This window comes from Lutra lutra, chromosome 5, assembly GCF_902655055.1.
Source record: "Lutra lutra chromosome 5, mLutLut1.2, whole genome shotgun sequence".
NCBI classification, from domain to species: Eukaryota; Metazoa; Chordata; class Mammalia; order Carnivora; family Mustelidae; genus Lutra; species Lutra lutra.
In genome coordinates, this window is record NC_062282.1 from 164,895,441 (window position 1) to 164,915,768 (window position 20,328).

The window sequence follows — 20,328 nt, forward strand, 5'->3', positions numbered from 1 at the left end:
TCTCTGTCAAATAAATAAATAAAATCTTTAAAAAAAAAGATAGAAGTATGCATGGGCGCCTGGGTGGCTCTGTGTGTTAAGGCCTCTCTCTTGGCCTCGGGTCATGATCCCAGGGAGCCTCGCATCGGTCTCTCTGTTTAGTGGGAAGCCTGCTTCTTTCTCTCTCTCTGCCTGCTTCTCTGCCTACTTGTGGTCTCTGTCTGTCAAATAAATAAGTAAAGAATCTTAATAAAAAAAAAAAAAGACAGAAGTCTGCAAACGCAAACTCAGATTAGGGTTAGGGTCTAGGTGATGGCAGGCGCCATCTGCAGACGCTGAGGACAGGGCCTCGGGAATTGAAACTAGTGCAGCTGGGAGGCAGTAGCGCAGGCTCTTATACCTGGATTGTGTGTCTATGATGGCCAAGGAATGGAGGGTTGGCCTCATGGGGTCGTGGGAGATTCTTCTTCTCTGGAGATTATGCCCGGTTCCCAAGAGTTTGGTGACTTTCAGGGGGAAGGGAAGAGTGCTGTTTTCTGTCTCAGGAATCCCACCAAAACACGGATTCCAGAGGTGGGTTCTGGGTCCAGTCGTCTGGAGAAACCCATAAAGGGTTAGGATTTGGGCCTAGGGGCATGGCAGGCCCAATATACGGGCTCCTGGTCCAGCTACCGAGGGGCCTTGTTTGAATGCAGGCTCAGGCTGAGTGAGGGTCACAATGCCTCTTTGTACCCAGGGCGGCCCTCATGAGTGGGTGTGTTCTCATGGGCCATGCGCTAGCTCCCACTCTGAGGGTTGGACAACCATCCCAACAGCCAGGATTCCTTCCATGGGGAAGGATAGGTACCCTTTTGTGCTTCAGGTTCCCCCACAGGCAGGGATTTGAGCTAAGTTCTGGGGACAGATACCTGAATACCCAGGTTTGTTTCAGATGCTGGCTTCAGGCCACAGCAGGTCCCACCTTCAGGATACGGGGCCCTCTATCTGAGTGGCTGACAGGAGGTCGGGGCTCAGGCTGTGTTAGACAGAGCATTAATGCACAGGGTGGCCTATGATGTTGGGGTGCCTTCAAGGGCCATGCAGGTTGATCCTCATGTGGGGCTTCTAGGCATACCCATGTGGCACTTCTACTTTCTGGTGGGCAGGAGAAGGCTCCGTTTGTAAGGCCCCATTTAATCAGAGGGAGCCATTTTGTTACTCATGCAGTAAACTTAGATTGACCCTGCCCCTCCCAGAGCAACTTACTTTTGAAGTCTAGATACAAAGGCGGATCAGGCCAGGTGAAGACATCCAATAAGTGGGGGCCGCATATATCTACTAGGGTAAATAGAAATTCAATTGGCCACCCGTGTGTAACCTTGCAGTTTTTTTAGTTTGTGGTAGCATGACTGTGCAGTTTTCTCTGTGTATTGCAATCTAATTGGCCGTCTGTGTACAGCCAGGCTATACAACCTCTATAAAAGTAAGTCTGTGAGGCTGGGAGGGGTAGCCTCTTTGCAAGAGATTGCACTGACCAGTCATTTTGATTCTCGATGCTTGGCGCGAAGTAAAGCTTTGCTTGACTTTCGCTTTGTATCAGTCTCGCTCCTTTGATTACGGACCCTAACATTGGGGGCTTATCCGCAATCAATCGATGAGAACTGAGCCAGCATCAGAATTTCTGGGAAAAGCCTCTGGAGGTAAGATCATGGGATCCTGTCTGTCTGGTTGCAGAGCTCCAGGGCATGGCCTACTGGGGAGAAGCTGGACGCAGCCATGCTCTCCAGGGTTGGAGTGGATGCAGGCAATGCCCCATCCGTCTTCTGGGACCTGCCAGGGGGTTCGCATCTCCCTGGGTGCTCAGGGGATCTCCAGGGGGTTCGAGTCCCCCTGGGCAGTCAGGGACCTGCCAGGGCATTTGAGTCCCCAAGGTGGTTAGGGGCTTGAGAAAACCCCCACCAGTGGGTGGTTGCAGGTGAATGAGAAAATCTCCACCGGCCCCTAGGTCTAGTTGTCTTTGTCTTGTCTTTTGTTGCCTGTTGTGTTGCTCATCCCTAGGGGACTGAGAAAATCCCCATGGTTGAGCTTCTCTAGGGGGCCTAGAAAACCCCCACTAGCAGCAGGCTCTGGGTTAGGGCCGCTCGGTCTAAGGTTGTTTTGTCCTGTCTTTTTGTTGTCTGTTGTGTTGTTTGTTGTGTATGAAGGTATGAGGCAAGCAGAGAGTAAGGGGACTCTGACTTTGGTCTCTCCATTCCTCCTAATAGATGTGGGGCTTCTCTCTCACTCATTTAGTGTGTTAAGGGCTATAACTGGAGCTAACTGGGTTAGTCTAACTCGAGACAGAGACTTTAAGGAATATTCCAAAGCAGCGGCTGAGACCACCTTTGTTTCAGGGAAATTCTTGCCATCTCTGGCCCGACGGGGACTGCCTTGCCCCTCACCCTTGCTGCCAGGAGAGCATGGTGTCTGAAGTGGAGATGGTTGTCTGTCTCAAAGTTTTAATGGGTAATTGTGAAAGTGGCTTTCGAATACTTTGGTAAACTGAAACTGTGAAGGGTTGCTTGAATGACAAATGGAATTAAATCTGTTGGACATGTAGGTCTTAACCAAATGGGATAAAATGCTATTGCGCTGGTTGCTGGAACTGGGTTTGTGCATTTGAAATCTGCTGGTGAACATGTTTTGTGCTTAACTGATTCATAAATTTTCCTTCTAAGAATTCTCATATAAAATGACTTCCACCTTAAAGGAAATTCATATGGAAAGACTTTCACAACAAATACAGGTCTTTGATATGTTGAAATCGTGGAACTGAAATGAGTAAGAATTAACAGAGGTAAAAGCTGCATTTGGACTAAATCAGAATGAGTAACATGGGACTAGGAGAATTGAAAGATTGTAATGTTGTATCTCTTAATGTTTTGTCTTAAACATTAATAGTTCTGTAGTGTTTGCTCTTCCAGACTAGGGAACTTTTTTTCTTAAGTTATCTGTAACTTACAGAGATGTAACGTAAATCTCTGTTTACCTAAGCTAGACAACTTGAGGTAAACTTCAGGGAAGTTGCACGATAGCTCGTTTAGATGATCTTGCTTTTGCCAGTCAGTCAGCCCCAGATATAGCAAGGAAACTTCATAAAATTGAAGAATTTAAAAGGAAGGATCTGACTGAGTTAGTGGGAATAGAAGAAAAGGTGTTTAACTACCGGGATGGACAGGAGGAAGAAAAAGCCTAAGCACAGAGAAGGCAGGCAGGAAGACTTAGATTCAGATCAGTGTGCTTACTATAGGAAAAAGGACATTGGACCAGGGAGTGCCCCGAAAGGAAGATGGCCATGCTGTCCTCCGGAGACTGAAGGGGCTGTGGTTTGGAGCCTCTCCTCTAATCTCGGGTAAAAATTGAAGTGGAGGGGAAATCAATTGAAACCTATGGGGAAACTATCTGGAGAAGAAGTCTTGGTACAAGGGGCGAGTGGCTTAGAAAGATATAAATGGACAACTGTGCAGATGTTTGTGGCAACAGTTGATGAATACCTTCTTTATAAGCCAGTCTCATAACCAGAGGAGACAAGAGAAGGGAGCCTTGTCCAAACCCTACAGGTCGAGTTCCTCGAAGTCTGGGCAGAAGGGAAGCCCCCTGGCTTGGCCAAGGGAAACCCTCCAGTGATGGTACAATTAAAAGCGAGGGCTTCGGATGTTCATGTCCAGCAGTACTCCCTCCCTCGGGAAGCAAAGGAAGGGATCAGCAAGCACATTAACCGCCTCTGAGGAGACGGGATCCTAGTTCCTTGCAAATATCCATGGAACACACCTTTGCTGCCCATCAAAAAGGCCGAGACTGGGGAGTACCGACCCGTTCAGGACTTGCAGAAAGTTAATAAACAGGTTGAAGATATCCACCCAACGAGGCCTAACCCCTATACCCTTCTCTCCCTCCTGGGCCCCAGTAGAACTGTGTATATTGTCTTAAATATCAAGCATGCATTTTTCTGCATACCTTTAGCAAGAGAGTCTCAGCCCCTCTTTGATTTGAGTGGTCCGACCCACAGGAAGGATTCCAAGGCCAGCTAACCTGGACAAGACTTCCCCAAGGATTCAAGAATTCACCCATTATCTTCAGTGAGGCCCTACACAAGGATTTGTGAGAGTACAGAACCTACAACCCGGGAGTCACTCTGTTGCAGTATGTTGATGCCTTGCTAATAGCCGCTGAGGACTGAGTCATGTTTACGGGGACAAGAGCTCTCTTACAGACTCTGCAGGAAAAATGGTATCAGGTGTCAGCAAGGAAGGCACAGCTCTGTCAGAGCCACGCCACTTATCTAGGCTTTGATTTCCACGAGGGAGTGCATTCACTGTCTGAGTCCAGGAAACAGGTGATCACCCGATACCCCTGCACCACCACATCCCGACAAGTAAGGGAGTTTCTTGGGAGAGTGGGCTACTGTAGGCTGTGGATACTGCGGTTTATGGAGATAGCCCGACCTTTCTATGAACTGGCAAAAGGGGGGCTCACTATGATAGAGTGGACAGCTGAGGCAGAAGGAGCATTTCGGGAATTACAAACAGCCTTACTGAATGCCCCAGCATTGGCCATCCCAGATGTTACCAAGCTCTTCCACTTGTATGTGGATGAAAAATCAGTGGTGGCCAAAGGAGTTTGACTCAGATTCTGGGGCCTTGGCAAAGGCCAGTAGACTATCTTAGCAAGGAATTAGATCCAGTAATCTCTGGGTTCCCCCCTTACCTCCCCATAATTGCCACCACAGCCTTCCTGGTCAAGGATGCAAGTAAATTGACTTTGGGTCAAAATCTCATAATGACCACCACCCACACTATCGAGGGCCTTCTCTCGATTCCACCTGACTGATGGATGACGAACGCCCAAGTGACGGGGTATCAGGCCCTCCTCCTCAATGAACCAAGAGTGACCTTCCAGCCCCTGCAGGTGCTAAATCCAGCCACTCTGCTGCTGGAGGAGCTGGCTGACCACCCACATGACTGTGGGGAGGTCCTAAACCAAGTCACAGGAGTAAGGCCGGACATCAGAGACAGTCCCCTTCTGGATGCAGAGATAACTCTGTTCACAAAAAGGAGTAGCTACATGGTCGATGGAAAGAGGTATGTGAGAGCTGTGGCGGTTTGCCCTGAGCAGCAACTCTGAACAGCAGCCCTGCCACATGGAACATCGGCGCAAAAAGCGGAGCTGATTGCACTCACCAAGGCACTGCAGATGGACAAGATAAAACCAGCAGTATCTACTATGGCCCACAGGTACGCCTTTGCTACTCTCCATATACATGGGGCGATTTATAAAGAAAGGGGCCTATTAACAGCAGAAGGAAAATAAATTAAAAACAGAGGAGAAATATTGGCTCTCCTCCAGGCTATTTGGGACCCAAAAGAGGTGGCCGTTATGCATTGTCCATGACACCAAAAGGGGACTGATCTGATTTCAAAAGGAAACAAATTAGCAGATCAAGCTGCAAAGCAAGCAGTCCGAGAAACAGTGGAAGAACTGGTTACACTTCTGGCTCCAGCCCTACCAGAAAAACCGAACTATTCAGAAGAAGATTTAACGTATTTACAAAAATGGGCTGAATTAGACCTTGAAGGGGATTGGGCTGAGACTAAAACAGGAAAGTTAATTCTTCCTCAAGACTATGTCAGAAGTTAGTAGACCAGATACATCAGGGTACTAATTTGGGGATATGCAAACTCAAGGAACGTATAGGCAAGCAGTTCCAGGCTTTTAAATTAGGGCATATGGTTCAGGATATAGTAGAGAAATGTGCTCAATGCCAGGCAGTTAATGCGGGAGGAACTAGAATGGGAAAAAGGAAAAAAAGAAAGAGGTAAGGAACCAGGAATTTATTGGAAAATAGATTTTACAGAGATCAAACCCGGAAAATATGGGCACAAGTATATGTTAGTTTCTGTAGATACCTTTTCAGGCTGGGTAGAGGCTTATTCTGCCAAGCATGAGATGGCAGGAGTGGTAGCCAAAAAGATATTAGAAGAAATAATTCCTAGGTTTGGGCTGCCTCTTGTGATCAGGTCAGACAATGGCCCTGCATTTGTGAGTTTTGTCTCACAGGCATTGCCCAAGGATGTAGGCACTAAGTGGAAACTACATTGTGCCTACCGTCCCCAGAGTTCCAGTCAAGTAGGGAGAATGAACCGGACTCTTAAGGAGACTTTGACAAAGCTAATTCTGGAGAGTGGCGGTGGATGGGTGGATCTCCTTCCTTTTGCCCTCCTCAGGGTGCGATGTACACCCTACTTAAACAAGGTGACCCTATTTGAAATAATGTTCAGGAGACTGCCCCACTCTGCCCTCGGCTATAAGAGGTTGCCTTTGCAAAATGACTGATCAGTCTTTACTCCAGTCACTGCAATCATTACAGTCTGTGTTAAAAGGAACCCACACAGGGATCTGAACTGCCCACACTGAGACAGAGATGGAGGTGGAGCCACATCCGTATCAACCGGGGGACTTGGTTTGGATATGCCGCCACCAAGTGGGAAACTTGGAGCCCCTCTGGAAGGGACCCTATACTGTCATCCTGACCATCCACAGGGCAATAAAAGTAGAAGGCATCAGGGCCTGGATTCACGTGGGTCATGTCAAATGAGCCAAGGACGAGGACGCCCCCAAGGGATGGAAGCCTCAGCCGATGGGCTCCACTGACCATGGACTAAAGCTAAGACTCAAAAGACTATGAGTGTATTGTTTCTCCTATTGTTACCTGGTTATGTAAAGTATAGCTGGGAGATTAGATGAAGGAAATTAAGAAAAATTGAAAAGGCTATACAAAGTGGCAAATGGCTAACTCATCAGCCGACTGGGGACTAATGTCATTTGTATAAGAGAAAATTAGAGTGATAAAATGTTAGTCTTACATGCTCAATATAACATAGAACTGGCTGAAAAGTCAAGGATTTGACTAATTTCCAATGAAAAGAGGGGGGGAATGTAAGGGCCTACGTAAACAGAGAGAGCCATTTTGTTTTTTATGCAGTAAACTTAGATTAACCCTATGCAGTAAACTTAGATTGACCCTATGCAGTAAATTTAGATTGACCTATGCAGTAAATTTAGACTGACCATGCCCCTCCCAGAGGAACTCACTTGCAAAGCCCAGATACAAGGGCGAGTCAGGCCAGGTAGAGACAGCCAATCAGTGGAACGTGCATACTGTCTCCCTAGCAACCAGTCCCAGGTAGCAAAGCCCAGATACAAGGACGGGTCAGGTCAGGTAGAGACATGCAAACAGGGGGGCATGCATATATCTACTAGAGTGAAATGAGATTCATTTGGCCACCTGTGTGTGACCTAACATGACCGTGCAGTTTTCTCTGTGTATTGTAAACTCATTGGCCACCAGTGTATAGCCCAGCTAAACTACCTCTATAAAAGTTAGTCTGTGAGGCAGGGAGGGGTCGCCTCTTTGCAAGAGATGGCCCTGACCAGTAAGTTTGATTCTCGATGCTTGGCGCAAAATAAAGCTCTGCTTGACCTTCCCTCTATATCAGTCTCTCTCCTTTGATCATGGACCTTAAGACCCACCAGAAGAAAAAAAAGTGCCCTATGGGGCTGAAAAGAAACCACAAATGAGGATCAAACTGCATAGCCCTTGGCCACACCACAATTTCATAGGCTGTCCTGGGCACTAATGCTCTGTCTGACACAGCCTGAGCCCAGACCTCCCAACAGAAACCCAGACAGCCGGATGCATACCAGTACATCGAACCCGCCATGGCCTTGGACCATCATTTCTTCCCAACCTGGGTTTTCAGGCATCTGAACTTAGACCTCATCTCCAATTCCTGCACAGAAGGGAACTTGATACACAAATCAGAACTCCTCCTTCTCCACGGCAAGAAACCTTGTTGTAGACATGGTGCAAGGAAAAAGCATGGCCCATGAGGCGACACCCATGCTTGAGGGCCGCCTGGGGCACAAACTCGCATTGTGACACTCAGCGTGAGCCTTGTTTCCTAATAAGGCCTCTCAGTGGCTGGTCTGTGAGCCCGCATATGGGGCTTGGCATGCCCATAGGACACATTCTTAACCAGAGATCAGGATTTCGATGCTCCCGTAGCCAGGGCTCTGCTCTGGAATCTCTCTTTTGGAGAGACACCTGAGGCAGAAAACAGGACTCCTCCATTCCCACAGAACGACCCCAAACTCTTGGGAGCCAGGCCAAATTCCCAGAGAGGGAGACTCATCCATGGCCCTCTCCACAGCCCTGGCCCACAAACCCTCCAGGCTGGGGCCTCTGGAGCCACATGGCAGGACTGGGCCTGCCCTCTCCAAGGAAACTGTGCCCATTCCATTGGCCACAACCTTACAGATTAGGAAAAAACTCCAAGTCCCCTGAGGCCATCCCAATAGTGTAGGCCTCCCTGGACAAATAGGTGCATTCTGATACACCCTGAGTAAATACCTCCACTCAGACACACACACTGATGTCCCAGAGAAAGATGATTGAACTGGACAGGCCCCTAAGCCCTACACTGAACCCTAGCTTTGGTTTCCAGGCATCTCTCCTCAGAGGTCTGGTTTTGAGTACCAGCATATGGGGGTTTCCTGAGGCGCCAAACATAACACCTCTCATCTCCACATGGGAAGCTTGCTATTTGGAGCTGAGTCAAATGCTCTGGGTAGGAGAATCCTTCAGGGCCCTGGAGCTACCGACAAATTCCAAGGTCTCCATGGCCACAAACCCACATCATGACGCATCCTCATGAGGGTCCATTTCAACTCAGCCACCTGGGTCGCTTGACCCTGAGCCAGCAGATCAAACCTGCCTTGTCACTAGGAGCCAATGGAAATGTGTTGTGGGGTTTCCATGCATCCATCCATAGAACCCTGCTTTCGAGTACTTCCGGATGGGAGTGCTTGAGCATTCAACAGGACTCAACTGTCCCGTAGAAGGAAACCTTGCTGTTTTGAGCAGCTCACAATACCCAGCGTGGGAAAACTTTCAAGGCCTCATGAGGCCCCCCTTCCATCCTCACACTCCTGGCCTGCAAGCCCTCCAGATTGGAAATTCTGGAACCAAACACAGCCTTCTGTCTGCCCACCAGAATGAAGAAGTGCCCCATGGGCATGCCCAGAGTCCTCACATGAGGATCAACCTGCAAGACCCTGGACGGCCCCCAATATCATAGGCCTCCCTGTGCACTCATGCTTTGTCTGACATAGCCTGAGCCCCAACCTCCCATCAGCAACCCAGGGAGCGAGCCCCATATCCTGCAGGTGGGACCTGCCATGGCCTGAGGCTCTCATCTCTACCTAACCTGGGTATTCAGGCATCTGTGCCCAGACCTTATCTCAAATCCTGGCCTATGGGGGCACCTCAAGCACCAAAGAGTACTCTTCCTTCTGCACAGCAGGAAAACCTTGCTATGGGGATGGGGGTCAAACCTTCAGAGTGGGAGCCATCTGTGTGGCCCATGAGACCACGCCCACCAATGAGAGCCGCCCTTGGCACAAACAGGCATTGTGACCCTTAGCCTGAGCATGCTTTCAAACAAGGCCCCTCTGTAGCTGGACCAGGAGCCCGCATATTGGGCCTGCCATGTGCCTAGACCCAAATCCTAACCCTCTGTTGGCTTCTCCAGGCGACCTGACCCAGAACCCATCTTGGGAATCCTTGCTTTGGCAGGACCCCTGAGATGGAAAACAGCACTCTTCCCTTCCCCCCAAAAGACCCTAAACCTTTGGGAGCCAGGCAGAATTCCCACAGAGGAAGTATCTCCTATGGCCCCATGAGGCGACCCCTACATTCCCTGGCCATCCAAGATACACAATCCAGACAGAAAAGCCCGTGCTCCCGCCTCCCAGCCGCCCTAATTTCAAACCCCGAGGAGCTGCCCTCAGGGTCTGCATATCGGGCATGCCATCACCTTGCCCCTAACCCTAACCCGAGTTTGTGTTTGCAGACTTTTGCCCCCATAGCCCTGGCCCACAGGCCCTCCAGGATGGGGCATCTGGAACCACACCACAGGACCGTGCCTGCCCTCCCGAAGGAAACTCTTCCTGTCCCGGTTGCACAAAACCTTCAGATTAGGAGACACCTGCAAGGCCCCTGAGCCCACCCCAATTTCGTAGCCCGCTCTGGACAAAAATGGGCAGTCTGACACATGCCACACACCTACCTTCAGGCAGACACCCAGGTCAATGGCCCTGAGTCAGAAGATGGAACCTGACACGTCCCTAAGACCTCATCAGAACACTAACTTAGGTTTGCAGGCATCTATCCCCAGAGGACTGTTCTGGAATACCGACATATGATCCAACATGTGGTCCCTGAGCTATAAAACGGTACACTGCTTGTCCCCAGAAGGCAACCAGGGTCTTGGGAGCTGTGTCCAACCCTCAGAGTAGGCGAACGCTGCAGGGGCCTGAGTCCTCGCCACATTCTAAGGTCTCCCTAGACACAAACCAGCACTGGGACCCATTGGCATGAGGCTCCCTGTCAACTCAGCCCACTGGGCACTTTCCCCTAGAGCCACCAGATGGAAACTGCCTTGTTCCTGGGCTGCAATGGTAAGCTGAAGTGGGCTTTTCAGGCATCCATGCAGAGAGCTCTGCTACCAAAACTTTCCATATGGGCGACACTGAAGCCATCAAACAGGATTCCCCCTGTCCCACAGAAGGAAACCTTGCTGTTTGGAGCCTCTCAAAAGACCAGCCTTGGAATACCTCCATGGCCTCATGAGATCACCCCTCCATTCATCGGCCATCATGGGCACAAATTGCAGCGTTAGCGACCATCTGACACTCACCCTTACTCAGGGGCTGGAGATCTCAAATCAGACGCTGCACATTGGAACTGCCATGCACTCAACACTGAACTGAACTGGCGCTTGTGTGTTCAGACTTCCGTCATCACACTCCTGGCCCACAAGCCCTCCAAATTGGGAATTCTGGAGCCAATATGTAGCATTCGGCCTGCCAACCAGAAAGAAAAAGTGCCCTATGGGTCTGCCCAGAAACCCGACGTGAGGATTGACTTGCACAGCCCTCGACAGCCCCCCAATATCATAGGCCGCCCTGTGCACTAATGCTTTGTCTGACACAGCCTGAGCCCCAACCTCCCATCAGCCATCCAGGTAGCAGGCCACATATCCTGCAGGTGGGACCTGCCATGGCCCGAGGGTGTCATCTCTAACCGATCTGGGTATTCATGCATCTATGCACAGACCTTAGTTCAAATCCTGGCCTATGGGGGAACCTCAAGCAACAAAGAGTACTCCTCCTTCCACATGGCAGGAAAAACTTGCTGTGAAGATGGGGGTCAAACCCTCAAAGTGGGAACCAGCTGCATGGCCCATGAGACCATGCCCCCCCATGAGGGACACCCTGGGCACAAACAGGTATTGTGACCCTCAGCCTCATCCCTGTTTTCAAATGAGGTCACTCGGTAGCTCGACCTAGAGCCCGCACATTGGGCTCGTCAAGCCCCTAGGCCCCAAACCTAACCAAAGGTTGGTTTTTCCGGTCACCCGTACCTGGTGCTCTGCTCTGGATTGTCTCTTTAGGAGGAACCCCTGAGACAGAAAAGGGACTCCTAACGTCCCACACAATGACCCGAAACAATTGGGACCCATTAGTATGAGAGTCCATGTCAACTCTGTCCCATGGGTAGCTCACCCCAGAGCCATCAGATCGAACCTCCCTTCTCCCTAGCAGCCAATGGGAATGTGAGGTGGCATTTCTAGGCATCCGTCCTTAGAGCCATGCTCTGGGATCTTTCCTTATGGGACAGCCTGGAGCCATGTAACAGGGCTCGCCTCTCCTGCAGAAGGAAACCTTGCTGTTTAGGGCAGCTCACAACCCCCAGAGTGGGAAAACCTCAAATGCCTCATGAGGCCACCCTTCCATTCTGGAGCCATCATAGTCGAAAACTCCAGCCTGAGCCAACATCTGATATTTGCCCTTACATCAGATGCTGGAGATCTCGATTGAGCATCTGTAGAGGGGGACTGCCTTGCCCTCTGCCCTAAACATAACACATGTATATATTTGACAATCTCTTTAATGTTAAATGAATCTGAAAATAGATAACCATGTAAAAGAGTGGCTATAGATTTGGGGAAGATGAAGGCAGTTGTCCCTTAGTTATATAGGCTGCTCACTACATTAAAGAACAGAACCAAAATGGCGAAGGACAGTTGCAGTAGAAATAGCGAGATAGCAGACCACAATGAATGAGGGGTAGGGGGATACAACTAGAAAATCTCCAGAACCAAGCCGCCATGGATTTGAGCATTTCAGAGCAACAGTAGGAGAGAGAGAGAGCTCTGTGAGGCTAGAGGCCTTCTTAAGACATACTGCTTTCTACAAATCCAAGAAAATAAGTTTAGCGACAGAAAAATAGTGTTATGGCCTCCCAGGCAGAGGGCTGTAAGAGGAAAGGGGAGTACCTTCAGAATAGCTCCACTGATGAAAATGAAGGCATCAATTCCTGATAGACTTCATCTACTTTCATGTACTTTTTTTCCAAAATGAAGCAAAAGGCATTAGGGAAATGAAACAGGATATTGAATTACACCATAAATAAGAGTTAGAAAAACTCAGTGAGGAAAGAACAGGCCTCAGGGAAGAAGCAGCAGTGTATTGAAACATCACTTCCTAAGTGAAATATAAAGTAGTAAACGAAAGGCAGGAGACAGTGCTGTATGAGAATGGGAAGTGAAAACAGAAAAATACTAAAAAAGAACTAAGAAAGAGACTACAAGATTTGAGAGAAAATATCAAAATGTGAAGTTATGGACAGGAAATGAATATTTGGAATGCCTCTGGGAAAACCAAAGCAAAGACACAAAAATGTTAAAAGTCATGATACAGAATTTTTTTGAAACACAATAAATCCTTTCAAACTGTTTATTAACAGAGTACCCTGAGCACTGACTCAGAATGACTAATGGCAGGTTTAGTAAAATCATTGAGAGAAAAATGTAATTAAAATGTAAAGAAAAAAGGAAATCCTTGGGCATCTAGGGGAAAAGGAGCAGATGACATATAAAGGAAAAGAAATGAGAATGTCATCCACATTTCTGAATGCCGTATTTTGTAGCACAAGAAAATGGAGTAATGTATAGAAAGACACTGAAGGGAACACAATGTGAACCATGGATTTTATAGCTAGAAAACCTGATTTATACAGAATAAAAGTCTTGGCATTCAAGTCATTATACAAGAACTCAGGCTATATTTTTCCCATTACCCCTTGAAGAGGGATGACCAAACATAGGACAAGAAATGTCTTGAAAGAATGTAAGGACAGATGGTTAACAGGCAATCTATGATGACTTTTCATCACTAAGGTTATGTGAGAGGGAGAATGACCTCAGTGGCCATTCCTAAGGTAAATGTTTCATAATAATTCAAGAGCTTTCTTGGATCGGAATGCTTTTTATTTTATGTAAACATATTTTTAAAACAACTGGAAGTAAATACTGTTTAATATAGACAGCTTATGTTAATTAATTGATTTTACATTTAAAAAATAATAAACTTCCAACATTAAGTGTAATGGATATTCAACAAAACACATTCCAAGTCCACACAATTCAGGAAGGAAATTGCTGGCACTTCATTAGCTGACTTGGGAGAGAGGAGTGTTCATGGGGGAGCCAAGAGGCAGCTCTCTTGTTGGCTTCATGGCTGATGGAAGCCCTCGGAAATGGGCAATCTCCAGCCCCTCCAAGGCTCAAGATGAACAGTGATGGAATCTATAGAGCTAGCAGGAATCCACAGGTGTCACGGTGATGGATGGAAGAGAGGCTCAGCGGGGTGGGTTTGTGGGTACCTCTCAGACCCTGGAAGATGACCTTGAGCCCTAGAATGCCCAAGGGTCAAATGCTAAGGTACTGGGGACTGTTTGCTGCTCTGTGCTGAGGGGGGTGATCTGTCAGCACACAGAATCATTTCATCTGGGTGACAGGCAGGTCAGCTTTCAGAATCAGGTCCTCTGGACTGGGAAATAATGCAAAGGGAAGGGGAAGACTCTAGGTTTTCAGGGATGAACAGTCTGAGTTCCACAGACTTGGGCCAAGGGAGAAGATGGTTGTCTCAGGTCACATGGAAAAGGAGTGGAAGATGACCCTTTCTTTTCCCCCACTCCTCCCTCAAGTCAGTCCTGTTATGAGATCTGCCCCTCAAAAGTGGGCAACTTCCTGGAGTGCTCCCTTTTTGCTCTAATAAAGATTTTTATTTCTAGCACAACCACTAAACCTTGCCTGTGCTTTTCAATTAAAAGATCAAAAATTCTTATGCAGTGGTATTAAAAACATAGGAAAACAGCAAAGTATATGTGAACTTAACTTGCCTTCTCTGTTTCCTCTGTGCACCTGCTCCACATGTCCATTTCCTCGACTTTATCATGTCGTGGAAGTTCTAGCTCACCAATCAGACAACAAAAACAAATAAAAGGCATCCGAATCAGCAAAGAAGAAGTCTAACTCTCACTGTTTGAAGATGACATGATAATTTATGTGGAAAACCCAAAAGACTCCACTGCAAAACTGCAGGAATTCATACAGGAATTCAGTAAAATGTCAGGATATAAAAGCAATGCACAGAAATCAGTTCCATTTCTATACACCAACAAGATGGAAGAAAGAAAATTTAAGGAGTCAATCCCACTTAAAATTGCATCAAAAACCATAAGATACTTAGGAATAAATCGAACCAAAGAGACAAAGTATCTGTACCCAGAAATACTGAGTACTCTGTATTTATACAGTACTCATGAAAGAAATTGGGGAAGACACAAAAAAATGGGAAAACGTTCCATGTTCATGGCTTGGAAGAACAAATATTGTGAAAATGTCTATGCTCCATAGAGCAATCTACACATTTAATGCAATCCCTATGAATATATCACCAACTTTTTTCAAAGAAATGGAACAAATAATCTTAAAATTTATATGGAACAAGAAAAGACCCCAAATAGCCAGAGGAATGTTGAAAAAGAAAACCAAAGATGATGGCATCACAATTTCAGACCTCAAGCTTTATTACAAAGCTGTAATCATCAAGATAGTATGGTACGGGCACAAAAACACACACACACACATGTCAATGCAAGAGAGTAGAGAGCCCAGTAATGGACTCTCAAGTCCATGGTCAACTAATCTTTGTCAAAGAAGGAATGAATGTCCAATAGAAAAAAGACAGTCTCTTCAATACATGGTGCTAGGAAAATTGGACATCCACATGCAGAAGTATGAAACTGGACCATATCCTTACACCACATACAGAAAGAGACTCAAAATGAATGAAATACCTCAGTGTGAGACAAAAATCGCTCAAAATCCTTGAGGAGAACACAGGAAGCAACTTCTTTGTCCTCAGTCACAACTTCTTCCTAGAAACATTGCCAAAGGCAAGGGAAGCAATTCCCTTGGTCAAAGGGCAAAAATGAACTATTGGCAGTTCATCAAGATCCAAAGCTTTTGCACAGCAAAAGAAGCAGTCAACAAAACCAAAAGACAACCAACAGAATGGGAAAAGACATTTGCAAATTACATATCAGATAAAGGGCTAATTTCCAAAATCTATAAAGCACTTATTAAACTCAACACCCAAAGAACAGATATTCCGTTCAAGAAATTCCGTTCAGATATTTCTGCAAAGAAGACCTCCAAATGGCCTGCAGACACATGAAAAAGTTCTCAACATCACTCAGGACCAGGGAAATCCAAATCAATACCACAATGAGATACCTCCTCACACCACTCAGAATGGCTAAAATCAACCAGTCAGGAAATAACAGGTGTTGGTGAGGGTGTAGAGAAAAGGGAATCCTCCTAAACTCTTGGTGGGAATTCAAGCTAGTGCAGCCACTCTGGAAAACAGTATGGTGTTTCCTCAATAAGTTGAAAATAGAGCTACCCTATGACCCAGCAATCCCACTACTGGATATTTATCCTAATGATAGAAATGTAGTGATCTGGGGGGGGGCATGTGCTCCCGAATGCTTATAGCAGCAAAGTCCACAATAGCCAAATTATGGAAAGAACCTAGATGTCCATCAACAGATGAATGGATAAAGAAGATGTGATATCTATCTATCTATCTATCTATCTATATCTATATCTATATCTATATCTATCTATATCTATATATCTCAATGTATCTATCTATACATATCTATATCTGTATCTATATCTGCACACACACACACACACACACACACATACACACACACACACACACACACACACACACACACACACACACACTTTTTTTTTCTTGGAGTCCTGGGATTGAGTCCTGAATATGGCTCTCTGCTCAGCAAGTAGCCGACTTCTCCTCTCTCTCTTCCTGTTTCTCTTCCTAACTGTGATCTTTCTTTGTCAAATATATAAATAAAATCTTTAAAAAAATAAATCCTTTAAAGAAGCAATTAGGGTAAATTAAATCATAATTAAGTAGCTTAAATTAAATTAAATCCTAATCCAATCCTAATCAATAAGTCTGGTGCCCTCATAAGAATGGGAAGAGACACCAAGGATGGACCTGCATAGGGAAAGACCATATGAGGACACAGCAAGAAGGTCTGGTCTCCAAGCCAGAAAGAGAAGCTTCGGGAGAAACCAAATTTTCTGATACCTTAATTTTGGACTTCCATCTTCCAGAATTCTGAAAAAAATAAATGTTTTTTGTTTAAGCCACCCAGTCTGGTGGCTGGCATTCTGTTAACATAATCCTAGCAACCTAATGGAGATTTTGGAATTGAAAAGTAGGGAGCTGCTGTAACAAATACCCGCAAATATGGAAGTGACTTTGTGGAAGTGAGATATGGAAAGGCTGGAAGAGTTACAAGGTGCATGTTAGAATAGCCTACACTGGGATAGAGACAAGATGGCGGGGAAGTAGGAGGAGGTGCCATTTCAACCTGTACCCTAAAGTGAGCTGATTACCTACCAAAGAACTCTGGTCACCCATGAAATCAGCCTGACATCAGAATTATACAAGTCTGGATCTCTACAGGGGCAGAACATGCCAGTGGGCAGGTAAAGCAGAGTGGGAATGTTGGACAGATATCGGAAGATAAACAAAAGGGGGAGGGAGCCACCAGAGGCGACCGATTGGAAAGTAATACCCCAATACGAGAGTGACCTGCATCTGGAGATCAGCATTAACATGGAGTCTGGTTGAAAGCACTCAAAAAGAGCAAAGGATCACGGGGTGAAATTGTGGGAATTGGGATGCCTAGGGACAGGGGCTTAAGTCCCCGGACCCAGGACATCCTCCCCTGGTACTGAGCCAGAGAAGTGCGGTGGAGAAACAAGGTCTTGGTCCCTGAGCTGCCAATGCACCCGAGAATGAATGGGGTCCAGCTCCTGTGAGGGGCTGGGAGACTTGCCAGACAGTATAATGCCATGCGGTGCTATCAGAGCCTGAGATGCACATGTCTCACACCCTCCCCTGGGAGAGGTGTGCACAGGTGCCAGTCCAGTGCTCTCGGACCCGGAAACACCAGGCACTCCCAGCCCGGGCTAGTGGGAAAAACTCAGTGTGCGATCACTGTGGAACCTCTCTGGCAGTCTGGAGCTGCTCAGATAGCCGCCGCTGCCATGGTTTTGGGTACAAGCAGGAGATCCTGCGTCCCCAGGGACCACAACTCAGAACCTGCTCTGACAGCAGCTCTGCAGCACCTACAGTAGAGCAGACTGAGGCTTCTCTCTTAGAGGGAGGTCGGGGTGCAGTTTGCTTTCTTCTAAACCTCCAAAAACCATCAAAAGCTATCAAGGCGAGAGAGAAAAAAACAAAAACAAAACGAACAAACAAACATAAAAACATCCAGAGAACAAAAGCCTGAAAAACAGGTTTCCACAGAGCCCACCTTGAGGGGGGCGGGAGGACTTAACTCAGGGAACATCATTGACTGAAAACCCACATGGCAGGCCCCTCCCCCAGAAAACCATCCAGGAAAGAAAAAAGAAAAAAAAAAAGACCACAAGAGAACAACCACCACTACTTCATAGATACAACTTTTATTTTTAACTCGTTCCACTCTTCTGGCTCACTTTTTTTATATAGATAATTTTTTTAACCTATTTACCATCAAAGTGAGATGTCCAGTATATTAAAATTCCATAATTACCTTCTAACCTGAACTTTTTCATACATACACCAGTGTCTTTCTTTTGCTTTTCTATTTTTTTTTATTTTTTTAATTTTAGTTTAGTCTAGTTTATTCTTTTTTATTTTTATTTTCTAATATTCATATAAAGTTAAACTTCAAGATAACCTCCTTTACCCAATCAATGCTACCCCTATAGGTAAACCAATTTTTAATTCCCCTTTATCTTAGGAAAGTTGTGTCCTTTAACAAAGATATCAAGATACATCCAGGAAGAATCAAAATAACCTTCCTCACCCACACTGAGAATTTATAACACTCTCGCATCTTTTTCTTCCATCAGTGTCTCTGTGTATTTGAGTTTGTCCTGATAGTATATAAATCTTATACTTGGGTTCTTTTTGACGAGGTTCTTCCTTTTTTTGCATATATATATATATATTTTTTTTTCTTTTGTCATATACTTTTATCAGTCTTTTTGTCTGTGTGTTTTTGTTTGTATATTTCATAAATCTTACCTTGGGGCCCATTTGGGTTGAGCCTTCTCTTTTACCTTCCTTTTTTTTTCCCTGTCTCTCTCTCTTTTTTTCTTTTTCTTTATTTTTCTCCCTTTTGGGTGGGGAATCCTGATTGCTCAGAAGCATTCCAGGGTGCACCTTGACTACAGCACAGTCGATACATCCAGCTACATCCGTTCAGTCATCTCTTACCAAAATGACTAGGAAGAAGAATGCCCAACAGAAGAAAAATACAGAGGATGGGCTTTCTGCAAACAGAGCTAATGGCTATCAACATAGACAATATGTCAGAAAGGGAATTCAGGCTAGCAATTATCCAGGCAATAGCTAGGTTGGAAAAAGCCATGGATGACCAAACGGAATTGATTAGTGCCGAACTGAAAGCCACCAGGGATGATATTCACAATGTTAGGGCAGAACTGAAAGCCACCAGGGATGAGGTTCACAATGCTCTCAATGAGTTCCAATCTAATCTAAATTCTCTAAAAGCTAGGGTAACTGAGACAGAAGATAGAATTAGTGATCTGGAGGACAAACAGAGAGATAGGATCAGCAGGAAGCTTGGAACAAACAGCTTAGAAGCCAGGAAAACAGAATCAGTATAATAAATGATGCCATGAAACTTTCCAATGTCAGAATTATTGGAATCCATGAAGGGGAGGAGAAAGAAAGAAATCTAGAAGATATAGTGGAACAAGATGTTCATGAAAATTTTCCTAATCTCATGAATGGAACCAGCGTTCATGTACTAGAGGCAGAATGGTTTCCCCCGAAGATTATGGATTCTCGAAAGTGTTTGAGACACCTAATAGTATGAATGAAGGATTATAATTCTAAGCAGACCCTCTTGAAAGCAGCTAGGACAAAGAAGATCCTTACGAACAGAGAAAAGCCCATCAGAGTAAAATCAGACCTGTCCACAGAGACCTGGCAAGCCAGAAAGGGCTGCCAAGATACATTCAGGGCACTAAATGAGAAAAACATGCAGCCAAGAATACTTTATCCAGCAAGACTGACATTCAAAATGGATGGAGAGATAAAGAGTTTCCAAGACCGGCAAGGCTTAAAAGACTATGCAACCAGCAAGCCGACACTGCAGGAAATATTTTTTTTCCTAAGATTTTATTTATTTGATAGAGATTACAAGTAGTCAGAGAGGCAGGCAGAGAGAGAGAGAGAGAGAGAGGAGGAAGCAGGCTTCCCGCTGAGCAGAGAGCCCAATGCGGGGCTCGATCCCAGGACCCTGAGATCATGACCCGAGCTGAAGGCAGAGGCTTTAACCCACTGAGCCACCCAGGTGCCCCTGCAGGAAATATTTTTTAAAATATCTTATTTATTTATTTGACAGACAGAGATCACAAGTAGGCAGAGAGGCAGGCAGAGAGAGAGGAAGGGAAGCAGGCTCCATGCTGAACAGAGAGCCCAATGTGGGGCTCGATCCCAGGACCCTGGGTCCATTACCCGAGCTGAAGGCAGAAGCTTTAACCCACTGAGCCACCCAGTGGGTGCCTGCCCCTACACTGCAGGAAATATTAGAGGGGGTTCTATAAAAGAGAAAAAAATCCTAAAAATATCATTGAACAGAAATATAGAGATAATCTACCAAAAGAAAGACCTCAAAGGTAACACGATGTCAATAAAAATGTATCTATCAATAATCACTCTCAATGTGAATGGCCTAAATGCGCCCATAAAATGACACAGGGTTGCAGATTGGCTAAAACGACAGGACACATCCATATA